Source organism: Callorhinus ursinus, unplaced genomic scaffold, assembly GCF_003265705.2.
Source record: "Callorhinus ursinus isolate GAN/ISIS: 27379988/994484 unplaced genomic scaffold, GSC_fseal_2.0 scaffold6, whole genome shotgun sequence".
NCBI classification, from domain to species: domain Eukaryota; kingdom Metazoa; phylum Chordata; class Mammalia; order Carnivora; family Otariidae; genus Callorhinus; species Callorhinus ursinus.
Window position 1 is genome coordinate 73046460 of NW_027397068.1, and position 23737 is coordinate 73070196.

The 23737-nt window shown below is 44.5% G+C and overlaps 1 long non-coding RNA gene across 1 annotated transcript in view; it reads right to left on the reverse strand.

Moving 5' to 3' along the window:
• Positions 1-16212, reverse strand: part of LOC141373019 (uncharacterized) — a 21651-nt gene extending 5439 nt beyond the window's left edge. Inside the window, exons 1-3 of the long non-coding RNA XR_012378640.1 lie at positions 16186-16212; positions 9417-9460; positions 9229-9309 (exon numbers count right to left, since the gene is read on the reverse strand). This is a non-coding gene — a long non-coding RNA (uncharacterized lncRNA). The remainder of the gene's footprint in view (positions 1-9228; positions 9310-9416; positions 9461-16185) is intronic.
• Between the last annotated feature and the right edge of the window lie 7525 nt (positions 16213-23737).

Below are 23737 nucleotides of genomic sequence, written 5' to 3' on the forward strand. Positions count from 1 at the left end.
CCTTTGTAGTTAATAGTTTGTGGGGAAGCATCTTGACTCTATGTAAATATCTTGTTTCTCATCAAATGTGTAGTTTACTCATTTATGTATATCACAGGCATTCATAGTTTCCTTTTGTATTTAATAGGTTATAATCTGTTAGCTACTGTTATATATTTTGATGTTCCTGTCTGTGTCCATTTGGCATATCCTATCATTATCTGAATACCTTCTTGTTTTCTCATGCAAGATGTTTCAGGCCCATCTTGCACTTACCCTGCCCCAGCGTGAAATCCACCATTTCTCTAAGGATCCTCGCTTCCTTTTGCAGAGAAGCCAAGATCTGGGGATGCCTGGGTGGCTCAGTCGGTTAAGCAACCGACTCTTGATTTCAGCTTCGGTCATGATCTCACTGTTGTAAAACTGAGCCCCCCCCCCCCCCCCCGTTGAGCTCTAGGCACTGGACGTGGAACCTGTTTAAGATTCTCTCTCTCCCTCTGCACCTCCTTGCTCACGTGCTCTCTCTCTAAAACAAACAAACAAAAACAAAATTAAACAAAAAATAAAAAATGAATAAATAAAAGCCAAGATCTGGGTGCTAGATGGTCATTGCTGTAGGCTGATGGCTGTCCCCAGTCAGTAGAGTTAGAGATTTTTTTTTTTAAAGATTTTATTTATTTATTTGAGAAAGAGAGAATGAGAGACAGAGAGCATGAGAGGGAAGAGGGTCAGAGGGAGAAGCAGACTCCCCGCCGAGCAGGGAGCCCGATGTGGGACTCGATCCCGGGACTCCAGGATCATGACCTGAGCCGAAGGCAGTCGCCCAACCAACTGAGCCACCCAGGCGCCCCAGTAGAGTTAGAGATTTTATGTAGATGTATACACACACACACACATATACATTCACATAGACATGCATACACACATATGTATTTACACATACACACTTTGGAATCCATATTTATCATGTATATTGACAACCATGAACTCACATTGATACTGCTGCTTCCAGTTTAAAACTGCTGGGTTTATTCTAGTTTTTGAGTATTCCTGTCTGTAAGTCTCATTTCCTGCAGGGAGGAATACTCTCAATATGTCTGCTTGTATGACGGATCCCCTGGCATGTTAGCAGCCTCCCATTGTGCCTCTACATCCTCTCCTATGTGGAGGCTCTCCCCACTCACCGCCTCCACATTAGGCCCCTTCCCCCTCCCCCAGCGGCGGCTCCCGCACCTCGTCTGTTCCCCCAGGCAGAGTCGCTCTTATCCCACAACTGGGACACCTCCCTGTGAGCACTTCCTCACCCTTCTGGGGCTCTGAGACCCCAGGCCAAGCTCCCCCTGCTGCAGAACCTCTCTTTTCCGCTGAGTCTCTGAAAACACGTTGCCAGGGCGGCCCCTGTAAATAGACGTTCTTCTCACTCCCTCAGGCTCTGACCCTCCCACTGGCCCACCCCCTTATGTTTTCACCCTCCTCTCTCTGCTTAGGGTCCCTGGTGCATGGACACCCTCCATGCCCTGTTCAGAATCTGACTTGTCCTACAACGAAGCTGTCCTCCCTCTGACCAGCCCACCAAAGACTCTAGGGCTGAGTTGCTCTGGAAGGGATGAGAGGGACAAGGGAAGGGAGAAGCACATCTTACTACTCTCACTCGGCAAGACGTCAGGCAAATCATTCCCAATCACTTCGTGGGGACGGGCAGTCCTCTTCCCAAAAGCACATGCACTCCGTGGTGTGGGTACGTCACAACTGCTCTGCGTGTGCCCCTCAATAGCGTTCTTGTTGTCTCCGGTGTTCTACCACCATGAACAAAGCTGCAACAAACATCCTTGTATATGATCGATGCATTGTTATATACTTTCATTTCTATGGGGCAGATTCCCAGGAATGGGATTTCTGGATCAAAGGTAAAGATTTTAATAACATCTGGAGATCCTGTGACAGTCCCTGAGAAGCTGAGTTTTTGGTTCTTGTGGGGACACTGCAGTGCTGAGAGGCGTCTGAGATCCTTCGTAGTCAGCGAGCCTTGGCAGGTGCATAAGCCCAGAGATGTTGGCACATGTAGCCATGCCAGCCAAAGAGGATTTGCTCTGACCCTTGTAGGTCCCCATTAGGGGACAGAGTGCACCCCCTCATGCCCGCAACATTCGGCAGACTGTGACTCGAAGGCTGACTGAATGCTGGGTGTGGAGCCAGGCACTGGGGGGACAGACCTACAAGCTCACTGCCTACCGGGGAGGTTGACCAGCAAGCTAATCTTTGTCCCCACATGTGCCAAGGCTGTGGGGCCACAGGACAGGGGTGGCTGGGATACAGATGCTGGCAGCGAGGCTGGCAAGGGCTTCCCAGAAGACTGATGCATGACCCTGGCCTTGAAGGTTGGATAAGTGCCAGCTGGGCAAAGGTAGAGGCAGGATATGTTCCTTGGAGGAAACAGGTGAGAGGGAGTGGGGGCCCATGGGGTAAATACAGGGCACACACCCTCCACTGAGGTGCTAGGGCCTTGACCTCCTTCCTTATCTCCCTCCACCTGGCCCCTGCTCCTCAATGACCCCCAAATGCAGCAGCGGGCTCCCCCTAGCCTCAGGTCTTGACTCCCACCTTTCTTCCCAAGCAACACCACTTCCCAAAGACTTGGTTCCCCTCTCACACGTGAAGCTTTTCCTGGCTGCAGCAGGTCCCACTTATCTCCTGGCCCCGGAACGGCGAGCCCAGTGCTCGGCACATGGTATTTATCAAATCCCTGCAGCACTTATCACTGGGAACTCTCCCGTGCTTGAGGTTTCCTGCTCCCCAGCTAGACGGCAGCTCACCGAGAGGCCGGCCCTCGCTGTGCACAGATGGGGCTCAGCTGGTTGGGTGCTGAGAAGCAGCAGCCCGGTTCATCAATGTAAACATTACAGAGGCTGCTGAGAACCGTCCACGTCGTCGGAGCCTTGGCTGGGAATGTGGATGCACAGGCAAGATCCTCCTCCAGCTTCTGTTGTTTGCAAAGCGGCCCAATGTCCACTTTTCCACCCAGAGGGCTGGAAGGGGAGGGGAAGCGGTGTGGCAGCCGTGGAAAGAGAAGAGCAGTTTTCCTTCATAGTTTCTCTTCCCACCAAGGCACAAAGAGACCAGATGTTGGTGAGCTGAGGAATCCCTATGTCTTGTGAGCTTGTTAGGATTTAGCTTAAGTATTTGGCTCAGGGAAATTTCAGGTAGATCAGGAGCACGTTGTGAATACAGCTTGTCGAGGCAGCGCAGCTCCCAACTGGTGGGTGGAAGAAGCAGGGGGTCATGAGCAACCCCACTGCTGAACTCCTCTGGGTTCCAGAGACTTCCCTGCACTGTGCGGGCAGCCGCCGTGCTTCTAACATCTCATCGTTGTCTGACCAGCCGCTGACCACCCCCCTGTCAGTGATAGCGGAGGACAGCTGAGACCTACTCCCACCGCTGAGACAGAGCCTGTCCGGCAGTTTTGAGGTCTTCCCTTTGAAAGAGTTACTAAACTCATCAGTAAAGCTGATTTCTAAAGACCACTTTCCGTGGTCAGTATTTTATGGTCTAAACAAAAGTCTTAAATTGAAATAACGAAAATAAAGTCCAATTTGGTGGTGGAAGTCATAGCATAATAAGGAATACGGTGTTTATACTAAGAAGTACATGCATCTGGGGCACTGTGGTTTGAAATAAGCGTGTTGGGCTGCTCAAAAGGATTAATGAGCTTTCTGAAATTATTAGACATCGAAGGCCTATTCTATCCAAAAGGTAGACCATTTGCAGGTGCAAAGTGTGTGTGTGTGTGTGTGTGTGTGTGTGTGTGTGTGTGGAGGGGGCTGTGATTTCAAGGATCCAACCAAGGACCTGTCTTAGAAATGGCTAGCTCATGGGACACCTGGGTGGCTCAGTCAGTTAAGCATCTGCCTTCAGCTCAGGTCATGATTCCAGGGTCTTGGGATTGAGCCCTGCATCGGGATCTCTGCTGAGCAGGGAGCCTGCTTCTCCCTCTCCCTCTGCCTGATGCTTCCCTTACTTGTGCTCTCTCTGTCAAATAAATAAATAAAGTCTTTAAAAAAAAGAGAGAGAGCGAGCAAGAGAGAAATGGCTAGCTCAGAGAATTTTGTGGGAAGAGGCAATTTGTAGGAAGCTGCTATGCCTGGTAGCCAATCTCTACGAGGACCCTTTATCTAGAGGTGGCACCTGATTAGATTCTGAAAACACACAGTAGAGATTAAGTTGGTGCATTGAAACCAGCGGGAGGTTCTCCTGGAAATCGTGATGGGAGAGTAGCATGCCCGACGTCACCAACACTGGCAGAAGAAATAGGTCGTTGGGTCTAGTCCCTACTCTTCCCTGAACCAGCTTTGTAACCTTGGGCATGTCACTTAGCCTCCAAGACTTTTTTCCAGTCCTAAATGTTCTGATTCATTAACTTTTTGGAGGGGGTTACAATGGATGGGGTAGGGAAAGGTATTGCTGATGAGAAAAAGAGAAACACATGTTCAGCACAGGTTTTGGTTTCTATCCTAAGCTGGTCCCATTTCTCTGCATTAACGTTATCAGGCTGTAATCACTTAGATTACAGTGACTGGAACAGGGTGGAGCAATTCAGGAAAGGTTTGTGATAATAGGCAAATCTTCACTTGAATTTAGAGAGAAGGGAGGAGCCTAGCCTGGAATGGGAGGGATGTTCCAGGAAGGGATTAGCTTATCTAGTGCCTTGGAGAAGTAGCTGGAACAAGGAGTGGGTGCTAGGGTTTGAGTGACAAGAGAAAGATCGAGGGATTGAGATCACAGGAAAAGGGCTTTAATTAATGTGCTGAAATAGATAACTCACAGACTTGTTGGCAACAGAACAATGGACTTGAATGAGAAAGCCACATCTTATCAGCGCCAGTTGGTTGTACTTAAGGACCAGGAAAATACATTTAAAAACCTGTAATGACTGAGAAGGGGCTGCTAGCAAGCTACTCAAAAGCAAGAAACGAACCCCAGCAACAACAACAGATTTTCTTCTATTGCCCTGATTTATAAAAAGGACACCTGGATACTAGAAATTGTAGGCATCATTTCAAAATTTAGAAAAAGAATGAATGTAGCTTCAAAAAAGTTGAATGATGTTTTTCATATCTTCTCCCCATTTTGACAGAAGTCAGCAAAATCTGTCGGAGGCCAGCACCGTGATTCAACTGACCCGTTTTACAGACGAACTGGGCCTGGGAGATAGAATCCCCCACAATGTACCTTAACTTTCATGGGTTCTCCAACTTACAAAGCGAGATCTCTGAAAAGAAACCATGTGTCTCGCTTTCATTTGCAGGGGATTGTGGGGGTGGGGGGGTACTTAACAAGAGACCTAGACTTTATACTGTCTTGTTAGCTCTAAATCCTGAAGTATCCAATAAAGTCAGAATTTTTACAGTTAGAACTGTATAATTATGGAAATACACAAGCCTCCCAGGTTTGGTTTGTCTTCTCATTTAGTGGATGAGTTGATAGAGCCTGTAGAGATGTACTCATGATTGCTTCAGCTTGGTGTCAGACCCAGAGCTGGACACACAGGCCCACACCAGAACTCAGAAGCCATGTGCTGTCCACCAGCATTACATTAAAGCGATCACGATTAATAGTTGTGAGGAAGGGGAGCATATCAGATTGGAACTTTTCTATGTGAATGTTTATTGTAGGAACACATTGAATAGGGGATCATCTAAAATCATTACAGCAGCACATTAATATCTGTGGAAGAACTCTTAAGTAAATGTCCCACAATATCGATGTGCTACACTAACTCCCTTTTTAAAAAAATAATTTTTAAAGATCTTATTTATTTATTTGAGAGAGAGAGAGAGAGAGCACACAAGCGGGTGGGGGGGGCAGCAGAGGGAGAAGCAGGCTCCCTGCTCAGCAGGGAACCTGATGTGGGGTTCGATCCCAGGACCCCAGGATCATGACCTGAGCCTAAAGCAGATGTTTAACTGACTGAGCCACCCAGGTGCCCCAACTTCCTAATGCAGCTGGCTGAGGACTACAGTGAGTGGCTCAAGGGAGCCGGCATACTCTCCAGCTCATCTGCTGTGTGTTCCCTGGGGGACAGGACAGGGACACGGGACAGTAGGGGTGGGCAGGTTGCTCCACCAGGATGCCAGGCTGGATCTGTGCCAGCTCACAGTCAGCCAGACAACACAGTGGGGCTGTTGAGCTTTCATAAGAACGGAATGCAGAAGGATCATTCTAGGTCTCCCGCATGGACTGGAAATAGTTATTCACAACCACATGTTGCTAAAGGAAGCCTTGCCTTTAAATAGGAATGCTTTAAAAATAGCAATCATACCTCGTGCATGGAGAGTACATCTGCTATACCAGAGGTATCTTCCTTCTTATTTGATCCGCACAATGATCCAACAAAGTTGATAGGGGTGAAGAAGCTATCTAGGAGAGCAACTGACTCATTTCTGGGCCAGGTATCTGGCAGGAGTTCAGCTAATGCTTGAATAGAGGAAGAAAAGATGCAAGGAAGTGAGAAGGGAGGGATTGAGGCTGAGGCTAGCGTCTTGATTTTACAGAGGAGCAAACAGCTCAGGGAGAGAGTGATCTACCTGATGTGACACCACTGATGATGCGGGGAGGCGGAAGGGGCTGTGGACTCCCGGTCTAGTGCTCCTCCTTCCCAGGACCCCTCCAGTGCCTCTCAGCAATTTGTTGACAGATGCCTTTGGGGTGATCTTTTAAAAGTGAATTACCCCACAGGGTTCCAGGTCTGGCACTGATGGCTATAAAGGGGGTAAAGCTGCCCCTCTGTAAAGTACACAGGGGCACAGCAGCTCCCGGGAAATGTCTGAGAGAGAGCAGCAGGGTGGCTGCCTGATGTGACCAAAGGATATCGGGTTATGTCCACTCTATAATATAAGCGCACAGTGTGTCTTGCCATTCTCTGCCCCCTCCAGGCCACAGTTTTCTCAGGGATATAATCAGGGTCTTCATGACCACTATATTCTTTCCTGTCTCCATCCTCTGCCTCTAAAGTCCATCCTGGGTGCCTTCCAGAAGTTTTCCATCTTGCTGATGGCTGAGTCTCCTTCACTCTGCCCAGCACTGACCTGTGGGTGTGGGGGAGGTGCTGGGGAGAAAAGGCTTCAGGATCCCTGGGGTGCATATTGCCATCACCCCAGAAGTGTCCTGCTGCCCTTCCCTCCCCCGTGGCCTTGTTGGCATAGAAGAAGAGATTCTGCAGCCAACAATCAACATCAGTGGTCCCCACAGTAAGACTGCTTAGTGTTTTGACTTGTCCTTTTGAGTAGGAAAATGATTCCGTGTGACCTTATTGTTTTTATTTTAAATACTATCCTTTCAGAAATCATCCCACAGTAGAGAATTTTTTCTAGGACTCAAGATATTGGGAGGAAAGAGAGGAAGGAGGGACGAATGGAAGGAGATGTCTAAAGCAAGTGGAGAAGAAACTTGCTACTGGTAACTGGGTCAGCCCTGAGTGTCTGATTGTTGTAAATCAAGGGTATCCATTCAATAAATCTTTCCTGGAAACTCATTGCATGCAGGGCTCTGGATGGATCCATAGGAAGCTGACATGCATGTGACAGCCTTCACCCTTATAGAGTCATGAAGTCTTTGACCAAACAATAACTTGCTTATGAACAGAGTAGAATCTATCAGCCTGACTGAGCAGCTGCTGAGGAGCCCGAGCGCCACAAAGATGATGGAGGGTGGCCGGTGCCGAGAGTCATGGGCATCCAGCCAGCCAGAGTAGAGAGAAATCACCGAACATCCTCACTTTCCCCTGACACACGGGAAAAGCCACACATAGAAACACAGCTACTTTGGTTAAGTGTGGGCTACTCTAGACTCATCCTAATAAAGTTTCAAATCAAGCCTCATAAGAATCAGCCTGATCTACCAATAAATTAACTGCCTGTTGGCACAAAAATAGATGGTTGCTAGATGAAGACATCAAAATTTGGAGTCTTTATGCAGCATTCATAATTCTAGCATAAAGTCTTAAATTGATGGACATGGGATAAGCAGGAAAGTGTGACCCATAATCCAGACAAGAAACGCCAATAAAAATTACCCTGAAATAATATACCACAAAGATGCAAATGTAGGGACCCGAAGCGGTACGTGCACCCCGATATTTATAGCAGCAATGTCCACAATAGCCAAACTGTGGAACGAGCCAAGATGTCCATCGACAGATGAATGGATAAAGAAGAGGTGGTGTATATATACAATGGAATATTATGCAGCCATCAAAAGGAATGAGATCTTGCCATTTGCAACGACGTGGAGGGAACTGGAGGGTGTTATGCTGAGCGAAATAAGTCAATCAGAGAAAAACATGTATCATATGACCTCACTGATATGAGGAATTCTTAATCTCTGGAAACAAACTGAGGGTTGCTGGAGTGGTGGGGGGTGGGAGGGAGGGGGTGGCTGGGTGATAGACACTGGGGAGGGTATGTGCTATGGTGAGCGCTGTGAATTGTGCAAGACTGTTGAATCACAGATCTGTACTTCTGAAACAAATAATGCAACATATGTTAAGAAAAAAGAAAAAGAAGAAGATAGCAGGAGGGGAAGAATGAAGGGGAGTAAGTCGGAGGGGGAGACGAACCACGAGAGACGATGGACTCTGAAAAACAAACTGAGGGTTCTAGAGGGGAGGGGGGTGGGGGGACGGGTTAGCCTGGTGATGGGTATTAAAGAGGGCACGTTCTGTGTGGAGCACTGGGTGTTATGCACAAACAATGAATCATGGAACATTACATCAAAAACTAATGATGTAACGTATGGTGATTAACATAACAATCAAAAAATTAAAAAAAAAAGAAAATTACCCTGAAATAACCCAGATGTGATACCTAGAAGGAGACAAGGAATTTTTTTAAAAGCCATTATAAATATACTAAGGAATTAAAGGAAAAATGCTCAAAATAGAAAGACAGTTATAATGTTTCAGGAGAGTAATGGGAACTGCAAAAAGAACCAAATGGGCATTTTACAACTAAAGAGTAAAATATCCAAAATGAAAACTTAACAGCATATTATGTAAAACAAAATAAATTGTCAGTGAACTTGCAAATTGATTAATGAAAATAATCAATTCTAAAAACAATTGAAAAGATATTGACTTGTGAGATGACATCAAGCAATCTAAAAGGGTGTAAGTCCCAGAAGGAGAAAAGTGGGGCAAAAAATATTATTTGAAAAACTAACAATTTAAATTTTTCCAAATTTGATAAAAACCATTACCTTATAGATCCAAATAGTTCAGTGAACCGAAGACGGATAAATACAAAGAAAGCCACACCTCGGCATGTGGTAGTCAAACTGCTGAAAATCAAAGATAAAGAGAAAATCTTGGAAATGGCAAAACAAACACAAAAACCAAATAAGCCCACAATAGCTAGAGGGAAGCAAAAATATGAATAATGACTGACCTCACAGCAGAAAAAATGGAGACGAGAGTACAGTGGAGCAACATCTGGAAAGTACAGAATAAAAATACCCATCAACCAAGAATTAATTAATTAATTAATTAATACCCTTCAAAAATGAAAGCAAAGACATTTTCAGATGTCTGACAATAGACAGAATCTGTTACCAGCAAATCCACATTATAAGAAATAAAAGACGTTCTTCAGGTAGAGGAGAATTGACCCCGAATAGGAATTTAGAGTTACAGGGAAGAGAGAGAGAGAGAGAGAAAGAGAGAAAGAGAGAGCACTAAGAATAGTAAATATGTCGGCAAGTATAAAGGAGTACATGGTTTTTATTCTCTTAATTTCTTTAAAACACTTAATATGTGTAACCCTGTGTGTGGGGGGGTTATAAAGGATGTAGCTGTGACAGCAATAGAACCAAGGATGGTGATAAATGGAACCGTATTGCTACAAGGTTCTTACATGTTCTAAGAAGTAGTGGAATAGGAACTCTGAGTAGATTGTGAGGAGTTTAGGATTGTATTGTAATCCCTAGGGGAACAGCTGGAAGAGTCAAAACCAATGCAGAACTGGACAGATGCCAAGCTGTGCCTCCTACATGCTCCTTCGATGAGATACTCATTGCCCCAGGGGCTGGGAGTGCCGTTGGCAGACGTTACCTACAGAGAGCTGACTTGCCCACGCCTTCCTTGGGCAGCATACATGAAATGACTGATCAATTGAAAAGCTATAAACGTCTGGCTATTTTGGCCCAATCAGGACAACTCTGAAGGACCAGTGTAGTTCTAGAAGTTTCTGGGAGGTCTTCTAAGGCTATTGTTGGACCAGCAGTGCAGCTCAACCTCTCCCTCTGCCCCATTTTCCTTCTTTCTCTTCTCTTCCCCAGGCATTGCTGTCAAGGGCATTCCCGAACAAGCACTGTGCATGCTAAATTCCACCTCAGAGACTTTTCCAGGGAATCCAATCTGCAACAATCGGTAGCCGGTAGCAGGTGGGGGGAAAAAATGGAGTTTTGACGTGGGCTCACTCACTTGTCTGGCTGGTAATGAGGACCCCATCATAGCCCCTGGCCAAAGACAATAGTCTAATGGTTTAAACCTTCTCTGTGGTGAACTAGGTTGGCATAACAGGGGAAGAGATGTGCTATAATATAGCTGATGTGATATATCAGGTATTTAAGAGAAAAATACAGCCTGAGATTGCTCAAGAAGCAACTGAAAGCTCCTCTGGGTAACATACCAAGATGCCCCCATCTCCTGCAGCAGCAGGGAACACAAAGCTGTGGATGAGTCCCAAACTTAATTGTCAGAGTAGCTAAGCTCCAGAGGTTAAATGCAAACCAAGGTAGGATGTAAAGCCAGAGTTGGGAGGCTAGAAGGAATATGACCAGGACTCATGGAATAAGGACGAGAAGTCAGTGTTCCTCCAAGTATTTTTTTGAAAAGTTTTTTTGAGATAAAATTCACCATCATAATGATTTTAAGTCTGCAATTCAGCAGTTTTTAGTATATTCAAAATGTGCAACCATCACCACTATCTAATTCCAGAACATTGTCATCAAACCCCAAAGAAACCATGTCCTTCCCTCCCCGCCCCCATTTCCTCTTCTCCCATGCCCTGGAAACCACTCATTTTCTTTCTGTCTCTATAAACTTGCCTGTTCTGGGTATTTCATACAAACGGAGTCTCATGAAATGTGGTGTTTTGTATCCAGCTTCTGTCACATACCATAATGTTTTACAGGCTCACCCATGTTGTGGCATGCATCAGGTCCCTAAAAACTACACCTACGTTTCCTTCTAAGAAGTTTAGGGTTTTAGGTCTATCATTGAGGTCTCTGATTCATTTTGAGTTAATTTTGTATATGGTGTGAGGTGAGGCTCCAAATCCATTCTTTTGCAAGTAGATATCCAGTTGTTTAATACATGGTGCGAACCATGTATTAAAAGAGTCTTTTCCCCTTTGAATGGTCTTGGCACCCTTGACAAAAATCAATTAATCAGATGTATGGGCTAATTTCTGGACTTTCACTTCTATTCCATTGGTTTATGCATTTATTTGAAGCCAGTACCACACTGTTTTGAAAACTGTAACTTTTTAGTATGTTTTAGAATTGGGACGTGTGAGTCTTGGTACTTTGTTCTTTTTTTTAAACTTCTTTTGGGTAATTGGGGTCACTTGCATTTTCCACGTGAATTTTAGGATCATCCTGTCCATTTCTGCAAAAAAACTTATTGGAATTTTGATAAGGATTGAGTGGAATCTGTAGATCAATTTGAAGAATATTGTCATTCTAACAATATTAAGTCTTCCAATCCACAAAAGAGATATGTTTCCATTTATTTAGTTCTCCTTTAATATTTTGCAATAATGTTTTACAGTCTTTGATGTACAAGTGTTTTGCACTTTGTTCATTAAATTTATTTCTATATATTTTATTAGTTTTGCTGCTATTGCAAGCAGAATTTTTTAAACTTCATTTTTGGGTTGTTGATTGTTAGTATATAGAAATACAACTGATAGTTGCATATTGATCTTGTATCCTGCAACTTTTCTGAACTCACTTATTACCTCTTAATTTTTTTTTTTTTTTTTTTTTTTTTTACATTTGCCTGTAAATGTTTTTGACAAATGCTCCTAGAGAATGGAAGCAAGTTAGGCACCATAAAGGCAAGCGTTTTGAGCTGGTCTTCCAGGGATCCTGCAGACTGATCAAAACAAATAATAAAATTCTTCGTTAAGAAGTCTGTTCTGTTCCCTCTGGACTGGTGGCAGGAATACAGGATGGGGTTTTCAAGGCTATCACTGACCTGGGGCATGGTGGTTGGGATTAGTCTAAATTAAAAAGCCACAAAGCTTGCTTTTCTTACTGAGATTGAACTGTTTTTCTTGAATAAGTGTTCCCATGGTTACTGCAAGCTTTTGGTTAGTTTCCAGAGTTCTGAAAAGCTGATTCTGCTAGTTTTTGCCAGTTTTTTTTTTTTGTTTTTTCATTGCTTTTATGAAGGGATGGACTTTTGGAGGTTTCTGCTCCACCATTTTTTGCAAACATCAATCTCCCGGCCACCCCCCCATTTCCCCCCATCTTGAATCTGGATTCCTGTGGTTTCCTCTGAATTCCTTTGGCCTATGGAAGTGGCTTACCCCTCCCTCTTATTTGCAAACAATGCGGAGGCTGCTGCCTCATAAGACAACATGTGGCCCCTCAGCTCCACAGCCACCTCCCCTCCTAGCACCAGGTCTATAGCTAGGGTTCAGTCACAGGGGACCCAGCCAGGGGTGCACTGATTTTGACAAGGGAGGAAAGGGATTATACCAAAGAAGAGTGATCAGCCCTGTAAGCATGGGAGCTGGAAAGGGACACATAAGACTGGATTCTGAGGGTGCTGTTTTGAACAAAGAGGCCAAAACATAAGGTTGGTTAAAGGGGAGTTTATTGATTTGAGCAGTTTTCCAGGTCACAAGACTTAAGACTCTGGCAAGGACCTCAGAATATAGTGTGAACTCCCTACTGTGGGGACTCCCAGAAGTCTGGAAATAGCGATGGTCCATGCCAGGTGAGGGGGGCTAGAAATGCCAGAATTACCATGGCTGACGTTGGAGAAGATGAAAAAGCTCAGAGAAGTGGGCACGCTGGGGTGGACAGACTCCGTAAGATGGGGAACCCACGAAATGCAGATGTGCCTTGAGGATTTGTCAGGGCCAAAAGGAGTGCACTGATGAGGAGCACCAGCGTCACTGAGAAACTTGTGATGGATCTCCTCTGCAAGCCAGGGCTGATCTGGGGAGAGGCTGTGACAGAGGTTGGCTCTCTGATATCAGTGGGTTAAGACCCAAAACGCAACAGCCGGTGGAGGTACTCAATCACCCAAAGCCGGATGGGTGCAATCACCACAATAAATGGCAAAGTTGGAGGGTCAGTCAGGGGACCTGACTGTCCGAGGGTTACAGAGATGGTGTATATACTACAGCATTCTTAGGGGAAAACTAAATGTGCTGCCAACAAGGTTCACGCAATCTATGCCAACAAAAGAAACCACGAATGAATGATCAGGAGATTGAGGGCAATTACTTCAATAAAGTGCCATGATTCTTTAAGAAGTTTCTGAACCTGAGCAAATTTTTTAACCTGAAACTCATCTATTAAAAAGTGATTGGGTCTCCAGGAGGAAGGACTCTGCAACCTCACAGCAAGTGTACACGATAATGATTACCCCAGTCTTTCCCCAAAGGGACGTATGGCCATTTACTCAGGTAACTGTGCATTGAAGAAGGAGAATATCCAACATTTCAAGGATTGTTGAACATAGGGTCAAAGTTGACATAGATATACAAGAACTCAAAGCATTATCATGGCCTCCACGTGAGAGAGTGGGCATATTGGGGGTGGGTAATAAATTGAGTCATGGCTAAGATTAGGTTCACAGAGTCCAATGACCATTTCCCTGGTGCCCAAATATATAATTGGGATGGACATCCCTGATGGTTGGCATGATCTCCACATTAGGTCCTTGCACTATTGGGATAAGAACCCAAGTGAAAGCCTTCAGAAGGTGGTCTTCCCCGCCTCCTGTCTCCATGAAGATAGCAAATAAAAAACAATATTTCATCCTCGGAGGGGAGGTGATGGTAATTAGGTCCCCCTTAAAGATCTAAGGGGTGTAATGATGGTGTTTCCCAACACATCTTTATTTAATTCACCCCTCTGGGCCCTGAAAAAACCTGGGTGAGCCCTGCGGAATGACAGTAGACTACCAAAAACTCAACTGAGGAGTAGCCTGACGTGCAGCTCATGCCAAATGTATTATCTTTGATAGAATTTGCTAGAACAGATCAACACAGCCACGGATGCATGATATGTGGCCACTTATTTGGCAAATATGTTCTTCTTCATCCTCTGCAAAAAAGAGGATCAGGAAGATTGTGCATTCACATGAAATGGTCCATAGTATAAATTTGCAGTTTGTTTCAGACCTAGCGAATCCTCCCACTCTCTGTCATAATACAGTCCAAGGAGATCTGGACTATTTGAACACCCTGCACATTGACTTTCTTTATCAAGGGCATCATGCTAATGGGACTGGATGACAAGACGTCTCAAGCACTTTGAAATCTCGGAGAAGGCACATGTGTTCCAGAGGGTGTCACATAAACTCCATAAAGATTTAGGGGCTGGCCCTGTCAGTAAAATCTTTAGGGATCCAGTGGCCAGGGATATAAAGTCCCATCAAAAGACTAGAACAAATGATCACACGTTATATCGCCCACCATAAAGAAGGAAGCATAATGTCAATCCACATACTGGATGGCACAAAGACTGCCATGTTGGAGTGTCACCTACAGCGGGAGAGGGCTCTAGAGCTGGTCGAAGCTTTGATGCAAGCAGCCCTGCCAGGTGGGCCATACAACCTGATATTGTGGGAACAGGGCTGTCAGTGGTGGGAAAAAGTGCCATGAAGAGTTTAAAACCCATGTTGTAACATACTAAAGGTCAGTAACACTGACCCCTAAGTTTCTGGGGTGTGGTCATGCCATCTGTAATAAGAACTAGATACCTTTTGGAGAACAACCAGCGTGCTCCTGAGCCCTGACCAGGAGGTATGAAATGATGGCATGACAATAGTTGCCTACCACAAGCTGGGTTCTGTCAGACCAACCAAGTCATGAGATCGGGCAGTGAGCCCTTGTGTGATGGAGTTAGTACACTTGGGGTTGAAAAAGAGCGGAGCCAGAAGATACAAGTAAGCTTACAAGTGTGTGGACATGTCGATACGTAACATTATAGGAACTCTTCACTCCTTTCCTCCTTTGACTTTCAGTTCTGTTCAGGAGAAGCTAAAAGTTTTCTCAGATCATTTGTGACTGTACTTCAAAGCAGACTAATACAAAAGTGAATGATGAGATAACAGTAACTAAAGGTAGAATAAGAGAGTCATCCTTATTTTCAAATGCTAGCAGCCCACTGAAAGATTTGGGTGACAATGGACTGGTGAGGGTGCACCGCTGAGAGTCAGCGAGATTTATTCCTCACTTAGGAGTTGTCCATGTCATTGTTCACATTGGAGGTCTTTATCACTCTTGACAGAGGGTGGTAAAAAAGGTGGAAAATTAGGGAGGGAGGGACGCCAATATTCTTCTGTGGTTGAGCCAGGAAATGCTGTTTAGGATTCTAGGACAAGAAATAGAGATGAATAACTTTTTTTAAATAGGGAAAACTATAAATTATTCTGTAGTCATAAAATACTTAGAGGATTATGGGAAAGGAATACTTTATCTTTTGCAGAAGAGGGTCAATGGATAGTGTCAAGATTTGCTAAACAAGAAACGGAAGCATTTTGTAATGCATCATAGTTGCACATTACAGTGGTAATTTCCAGTAGGACCAAGGATGGAAATCATTAAATAAAGGGTCAGCTCTGGCAGACGTGGAAGAGCCGTATGGAAGATTGTTCTTTCCCCATATTCCTTTCTGTATCTTTTAATCTTCTTTCAGGTGCATGTATAATTTTAACTAAATGTTTTGAAATAAAATGTTCCAACAGTCAAGCGTATTTTGGGGGTAGAAGGTGGGGGAGAATGAAGAAGGTCAGAGGAGGCAGTTCAGTCATGAGTCAGGCCCCCCGGCCCTCCCTCCCGGGTCTGGGTATTAGGTGCCTGCCCCCAGAAAGGACAGCTTGTAATGGGCTCAAGAATTCTTGGAAGGTTTCCAGTGTCATAGAGCCCCTGGTTGTACTTATGCCCGAGAACCCACATTTCATAAAGCTACCTTTGGCGGCACCAAGGTACATCTGTGCAAAGCCCGGGCTTGGATCACCAATCTGTGAAGACAGGAACAACAGGAGAATTTACAGATTGACAAAAGCAGCACTTGAATGTGGGATGCTATTAGACAAGAATAGCTACCCTGGTGATATATCGCGGCTCCTGATTTCTTTCTAGAAGCTACCACTAGCATTAATATCGGTAGCAAGAGACATAGCGTGTTTCCAGCATTTAGGGGCTTGCAAGACACCCAGAGAACCCTGGATGTTTGGGGCATTGGGAGGGCTTTTAAATTTGTTTAGAGAAGAGTAATTTCCATCCATTTCCACCCAATTTTCTCTCTTTCTCCCCACTCCATTTAGAATTCCTTTCCAAGATGGATTTGGGGACAAAATTTCAATTCACTGGGAACTATGTAGCTGTGCCTATCAAACACTAAAATGAATGGGCCTTTCTACTAGAGGCCGGAGAAGTGTTCACCCAGAAATGCCAGGAGCTATCTGTTGTGCAACACTTTTTGGGAGTGGAAATTCTACTTTCTATATTCTTGGCCAGGTTGGCTCAAGAATTCAGGCAGTAGCGATTTTCCATCTAGAGCAGTAAGGAGGGCCTTTTCTGAGACAGACTTGGGAGCCAAACGGAGGGTGGGTGACATCGGCAGTGATCCCTGGGCTTTCCTTGGGGCTCTGCCCAAGTCCCTCTTGGTCAAATGTCAATTACTTTGCGAATGTAGAGTGAGGAACTTGGGAAATTCATCGTGAATGTTGATAAAGATATAGAAGAGACTAATATAAAAAGGACTTAGAACTCTGGCTGCAGCTTTAGAAACCTGGGTCTGAATCTCAACCCTATCTCTTACTGATGGTTGACTTGTTCTTGTTTGAACTTCACTCTTTCCGAAAGAGAAAAAAAGAGCAGCACGACCAGGTGGGAAAGCCATCAGATTTAGAATTTGACAGGCTTGGGTTTTAGTTCTGTACCTGCTGTTTTGGGTGAATTGACTCTCTCTCTAAATCTTGGTTTTCTCTATGAAAAATAGCATAACTGTTTAAATGAGATGAAGTGCGTGAAAAATATCTGGAACATTCTGGTTTCCATTCCACCAAAAGAGGTAAGAGCAGAGGAAGTATAAACAAACAAAAATTCTGCCTCCCAAAATGAGGTAGGAGGAGGGAAACAGGGTGGAAGTAAGAGAATGGCCAATCTGGGGGCACCAGGAGATGAGGCTCTGCGTTGCTCCTTGACGGGGCAAAAGCAAGCACCCATCAACTTTGAGACATTGTATATCTGGGGTACATTTGCTACTGTAGCCGCAGCTGCTTTAATATGAATAGCTGGAGCCATGGGGCCGCTGAGACTGCCCAAGGAGGGCTTGGGAAAGCTCTTTGCAGGGAAGCTTTTGGAATGTCCGCGTGGAAGGAGCGGACAGGAGGAAAGGACCCAACAAGAGGTCTGAGGAGTGGGCTTTGGGGCCTTGCAGCAACCAAGGGAAGGAAGCACTTCTGGAATGAGGAAGAATTCAGTAGCACTGAAGGTGGGTGGCTAGGAAGTCAAAGATGAACCGGGTTTTTATCAACTGGATTTAGCCAAAAAGATTCTTTAGCATTCCAGTGTAGTTAACACACAGTGTCCTCTTAGTTTCAGGTGTACCATACAGTTATTCAACACTTCCATACATTACCCAGCACTCATTGTGGTAAGTGTCCTCTTAAGCCCCTTCACCTATTTCCCCCATTCCCCCCACTCACCTCCCCTCGGGTGACCATCTGTTTGTTCTCTAGAGTTAAGAGTCTGTTTCCTGGTTTGTCTCCCTCACCCCCCTTTGTTTGTTTTGTTTCTTAAATTACACATATGAGTCAAATCAGAGGGTATTTGCCTTTCTCTGACTGGCTTAATTCGCTTAACATTGTACTTTCTAGATCCACCCATGTTGTTGCAAGTGGCAAACCAAAAGGAGGTCCTTAGTGATCTTGCCGTCATAGTCTTAGTGGAGTGGTGGCTCCAGGTGAAGTGACAGCAGTAGAGGTGGGGAGAAGCAGGCGACCTGGAGAAGGGGTGGGCAGCGCCCGGGAGGAATGGGGTTCTAGGAAACTTGGCTTCTTCCTTCTTCCTCCTCTCTTTTCGCCCTTTCTCTTCTCTTTCCCTTTATTCCCTTCCGTCTCCCTCCTTTCTTTCCCTTCTTGGAGCAGAGAGACCTAAGCATGCTTAAATAACAATGAAAAGAGAAATTGAAGATACAGGCAAACAATTTCCCAAGCTCTGACCTGCTGCCCAGATGGCTTTCTCCTGTAACCAGTAAATTGCCAGTCAAACAGCACCATCTGGATGTTCCCTGGAGGCTTGAAGTTCAACATGCCTAAAACAGATTTTTCCCCTTTTCTCCTCGCTTCCTGCTTCTTTAAGCTCTTGACTGGTACCACCATCCATTCCCCCAGCTGCCAAGTCAGATGCCTGGGGTCACCCTAGATTCCCAGTGCCTTCCTACGATCTCCTCAACATCCCTCCCATCCTTCAGTCTCCTCTGTCTCCAGTGTCACTCCTAAGTGCAGCCGCCACTTCCTCTCCCCTCTCTCTCAGACCACCTACATGGCCACCTTGCCTCCAGGCCCATATCCTTAAAGGAATTTTCCTCAATTTAGCAACCTCATCTTTTGAAGGAATTTCTTCATTCTGAATCCCAGCTGTAGGAAGAGATCTGCAGCCTTCCAAATGTGACATGTGGCTTCCTTGTCTTTGCCTTTGTACCTTCATCCTCCCCAGTCTGGAATGCCCTTCACCCCATGTATCAGACCCAGCCGAAGGGGTTGTCTGACTCCCAGGCAGAACTAACTGACCACCGCTCTTTTATGTCCCCAGCGTTCGGGCCTCTGATCTGAGGCCACATGCCTCTTACCCTTCCTGCTGTAGAGAGTAAGCTCTTTAAAGAAAAGAACAGTATTTTATTAATCTCTGTACCTCTAGCACTTGGCCCAACAACGGGACTCAATGAATGAATGAACGAATGAATGAACGAATGAAAATGAAGACAGGGCTAATTGCAATTTTGTGGAACTGGTTCCTTTTTAACACTTTTTGGGCTTGGTTCTCTAACTAGCCATCAAGCCACCAAGTCACATGGGCACGGTCCCACCATGCTTCTCTCACCCACAGGAGACCATCACAGACCTCATCAAACCATTCGCAGCATTGTGTAGGTTTCCCCAAACATGCTGCCAGGATATATCCGTCCTTTAAGACCGATCTGTGGTAGAAGGATTCCATGGTCAACATAAGTGGACAAGACCGTGCACAACACACTGCCCTCTTGGAAACACACAATGCACCTTGAGGGTTCTGAGAAGTTTTAGAGTAAAAAAGTAAAATTTGGTTGCAAAGCCTACCCAAACTTATTTGAATTCTTTCTTCCCTTCAAGTTACACCTTGAAGTTTTAGTATCTTTTAAAGCTTGCCTAAGACAGTCTTACAGTTTATTAACACAGTGGGGTTATTCTAGTAACATCAGACGTGATTCCTATTTAACTCCTATGCAGTGATTTTTTTTTTCTAGTGCCATCCTCTAAAACAAAATGGAGTCTGACAGTTTTTACAATATCTGCTTTTCAATAAGCAATGTATTTTGAGTTTATGACATGTTTTAGAAATTAATGATTTTTTCCTCCATGGGAGGAAAATCTATGCCTATCTGAAAGATTCCACTTATTTTATGAAGTTTGTGTTTGTTTTGTACAAAACTTTTTGTTCTTCCTAATGGTTTGGGGATTCAAGGAAATAAGACCTATAAAGTTACTATTTTGTCATTTGAAATGTAAGTAGGTTAAAGTCAGGTCTTGCTTCCTTTGGGGCTTCACGCCAGCCTCTGTCAGGAAGGGTAAGAATTATTTTCTAACATGTCTGGATGGCGAACTTTAAACCTAAATATTTTAGGTTTTTAAATTTGAGATTTCAGAAACTTAGGTGTATCTACACATGCGCCCTGGACTAGAATCCACAGTTCCTGTTTAAAAGTTAAAAGCTACTTTATTGTGTAAAAAATCCACCTGTCTAGTTGATTTCTACAGGTGATCTTATACCGTGTTAAATGGTCTTTCTTTAATGTCACAACACTCCTGACTGTCCACTGTCTAAAGTTTAAAGGACTGCATTGTGAGCAGGGAGCACTCATGCAGTTCATTCACACAGCCTCTGGAAAAGTCTCCACCGCTCACAAGTTCATGAGCGTTGCTTTTCCTGAAAGGATAATGCTAATCTCGAATCCTATCACAGAGCTGGTATTTAAAGCTCAATTTCACATTTTTTTCCCAAGCCAAATTTCCTAAATATTTGTATTAACAAATACCATGCAGAAGGGGCTCGCCATCTGAAAAATCATACTTAGAATTATGATTCCCATGCTGTTTGCGTCATTCAACATCTGAGGGAGGATTAGGCTAATCGCTTCAGACAAACATCTGCAGAAATTTGTTTGATGTTCTCCAACGGAGACTTCATAGTCGTAAGATAGCCAAGTGGGAAGATTTCTTTAAAAATCAGTTTGTCTATCATTCCATCTGGTGCATATAATGCGCTCCTCTCAACAAACGCCTGCCAACAAGGCAAACTGAGGACCTTTTAGACTGGGCCTATATGATAACCTGCCAGGGCGCCAAGGCATAAATCACCTGGTGCCCTGCCGAGTTCCCTTCGTAACTTGCTTTTTGGCGATACCAACTCATGACGGGCAGATCAGAAGCACATCAGAAAACGTCAGTGGAATAATACTGAGGAACTGCGTTGGGCATCTGGGCCCCCTTGGGTGTGAGCTCGTGGTTTTCTTGCTCTTGGATGAATGGGGAAGAATGGTTTCTAGAAACCACCGAGGACCTAATTTATTTTTCTCACTTGTATATAAGGGAAGGTATTATTAAACCAAAGCATTAAAAAAAAACGTGTTTCAGAGAATATGAATATTCTGAACTATTAGCCAAATGGCTCATTAAGTTTCCCTTAAAGTGACACAGAGAGCCAGTGGATTATTTGCAGAATATCTTGTGAAATGTCCAGCATTACATTGGGAAACACATACGAGAGAAATACATAATGCAGTCTTGGTCGTTAGGGAGATTAAGAAGACACTCATAATTTGTAGGACACAGCTGGAAAACAGCACCTCTTGCTAAGTGGTGGGTATTGAGGGTAGGTGCAATAACATGGCCATAAATACCCAGGAGTTATGAGAAGCAAATGCAGGGAAGAGACATGGGGGAGGTGGGATTGAGTGCAGTCTAAAGACGGGGAACATTCTGAAGAACGGATAACACTGAACCCTTCTTTTTGTCCAATGTTGTGCTAAGCAGTCAACTTCCAGTGTTTCATTTATTTCTCCCTATGATTCTGTGGGCTTAATACTATTATTTACCCTCGTTTCGCTAAAGAAGAAACTGAGATTCAGCGGGGGTCAGTGATGTGTCTAAGACACCCAGCAAATAAGTGACAGCAGAAGAATTCTAGGGCCATTTCCAGAAGTGAACCACCTTGCTATAGTAGCTGTCTGTGTTATAAAAGACATGGGGTATGTGAATATAGATATGTGTGTGTGTGTGTGTGTGTGTGTGTGTGTGTGTGTGTATTTGATATGCCAGCTTATCAAATACAAACTGTTCTGGTGGGTCTTCAGGTGAGTTACGAGATGTGCACACAAAACCCATACACCACGTGTACGTAAGCAAAGACAACAAGATCACGAACACCAGGGACTGAAACAGTCAAAGAGTAGAAGAAACACAAATAGCTTTTTTTGTTTTTTGTTTTTGGGTTTTTTTGGGGGGGGTTTGGTCACAGCCTTCTTATAAGACTTTGGCTTTGGCAAAACATAATTGATCACCTATTGGTCACACTTCTTTCTTTGTCTATCCCAAGATGAATGCTTATTTCAAAACAGAAGAAATCCATAGCTTGTGGCTTCAGTTTCACTTGTTCTCTGTGCTGAACCCAAGGTCACACTCAAGACAGCACACACATAAAACGACCCTCAATTTACAAATGGGCGGGGACCTGAAAGTACACTTGTGAATTGGGTCCTGGAACACAGGAGCATTTCCCCAAGGACACAATAGTAAGAAGGAGTTGTCCATTCTCAGGCCAGCCTGTAAAACGCTAGTTAACCCCTTGAGGTTTGAAGCTGGTTCCTTGGAAGACAGAGGACGGCACAGGGCCAGGGAGGCGGGGCTGGGTTTGGAGTGTGGTAACTGTCCTGTCCTTGAAAGGAAGAACTCAATGGCACGGTCATTTTGGGCACAAAATTTTCAGGACCAGTTGTCATAGCAATATATCAATACTTTTTCTAAAATTAACTTTTTATTTTGAAATAGTTCAAGACTCACGAGAAGTTGCAAAAATAGTACAGAGAGTTTCTGTGCACCCTTCACCCAGTTTGTCCCGTGATCATACCTTACATAACCGTGGTGTGTTGTTGAAACCAGGAAACTGAGGTTGTCACGATGCTATTAATCCAGGTAGGGAGCTTACTCGCATTTGCCAAGTTATCCTTCTTCCCCACCTAAACAGATATAATGCTTTGGAATTATTAGGGTCATTTTATTTTTCCAGTGTTACAAATGCTAAAAATCTTTATTTTTGCAACAAAATCTCCCATTCTTCACTATAAAAAATTTAACTGATTATGTTATTTCAGTGAAGAATGAGGAGGCTTTATATTCATACAAATTAATTTTGACATTGAAAGGCAAAGATTTTCAAAGTTTCTAGAATGTGCCATATTTGTAGTCAAAAGAATAATTTATGAAATGACAGCTTCACAAGATAGTCTGAGTCAGCACTTGATAATAGAGAGTGGGCCTGCATCCTGCTCCCACGGGGCCACGAGCTGACTGAAGTCCTGTTAGCTGAGTTACTTGATCTTTTTGGTCCTTAATTACTTGACTACAAAATAAGAAAATTAGACTACACGACTTCTAAAATGTCTCTCGGTGAAAAAAGAACCCCTACAATAGCTTTTGTCAGAAGTGTTGTATAGAGATCGTTACAGAAAGCATAAGGTGGTTTTACTTAAAACAAACAAAACAAAACCAGACCCAGGTCTCAAGCAAAAGCAAAAAATGTCTTGTACTCACATGAAGGTCATGGGAAAAGTACGAAAGAAAAGGCAAAGGCGGCATCTCGGTGGAGGCGACGCCCCCCCTCCCCCGACGCAGGTGGCTGGGAACGCAGAAACGGTCTGCATTCCCCATTAGCTACTGACACTTGGGGGACATTTGAACAAGTGATGTTAATCTTCCCAAGCCTGTGTTTCTCCTCCGTAAAGGGACCATATTCCTGGGGGAGTGCGGTTCTGAGGGGGAGAAAGGATGTAGAGGGGAAAGCGCACAGCGTGTCCTGGGCAGAGTTTGGGTCCATGAAGTTCACCAGAGAGCCTGAGTGTCAGGGGTGAAGGGCAGAGGAAAGGCCGGCTGGCAGGAAGTTTTCGTTTAGATGAAAAGACTGAAAGGAACAGTAGCCTGCCTTTTGGTACAGTGAACTTCCGTGGGGAGCCTCTGCTTTCCGAGGACACCTCTCGAGGA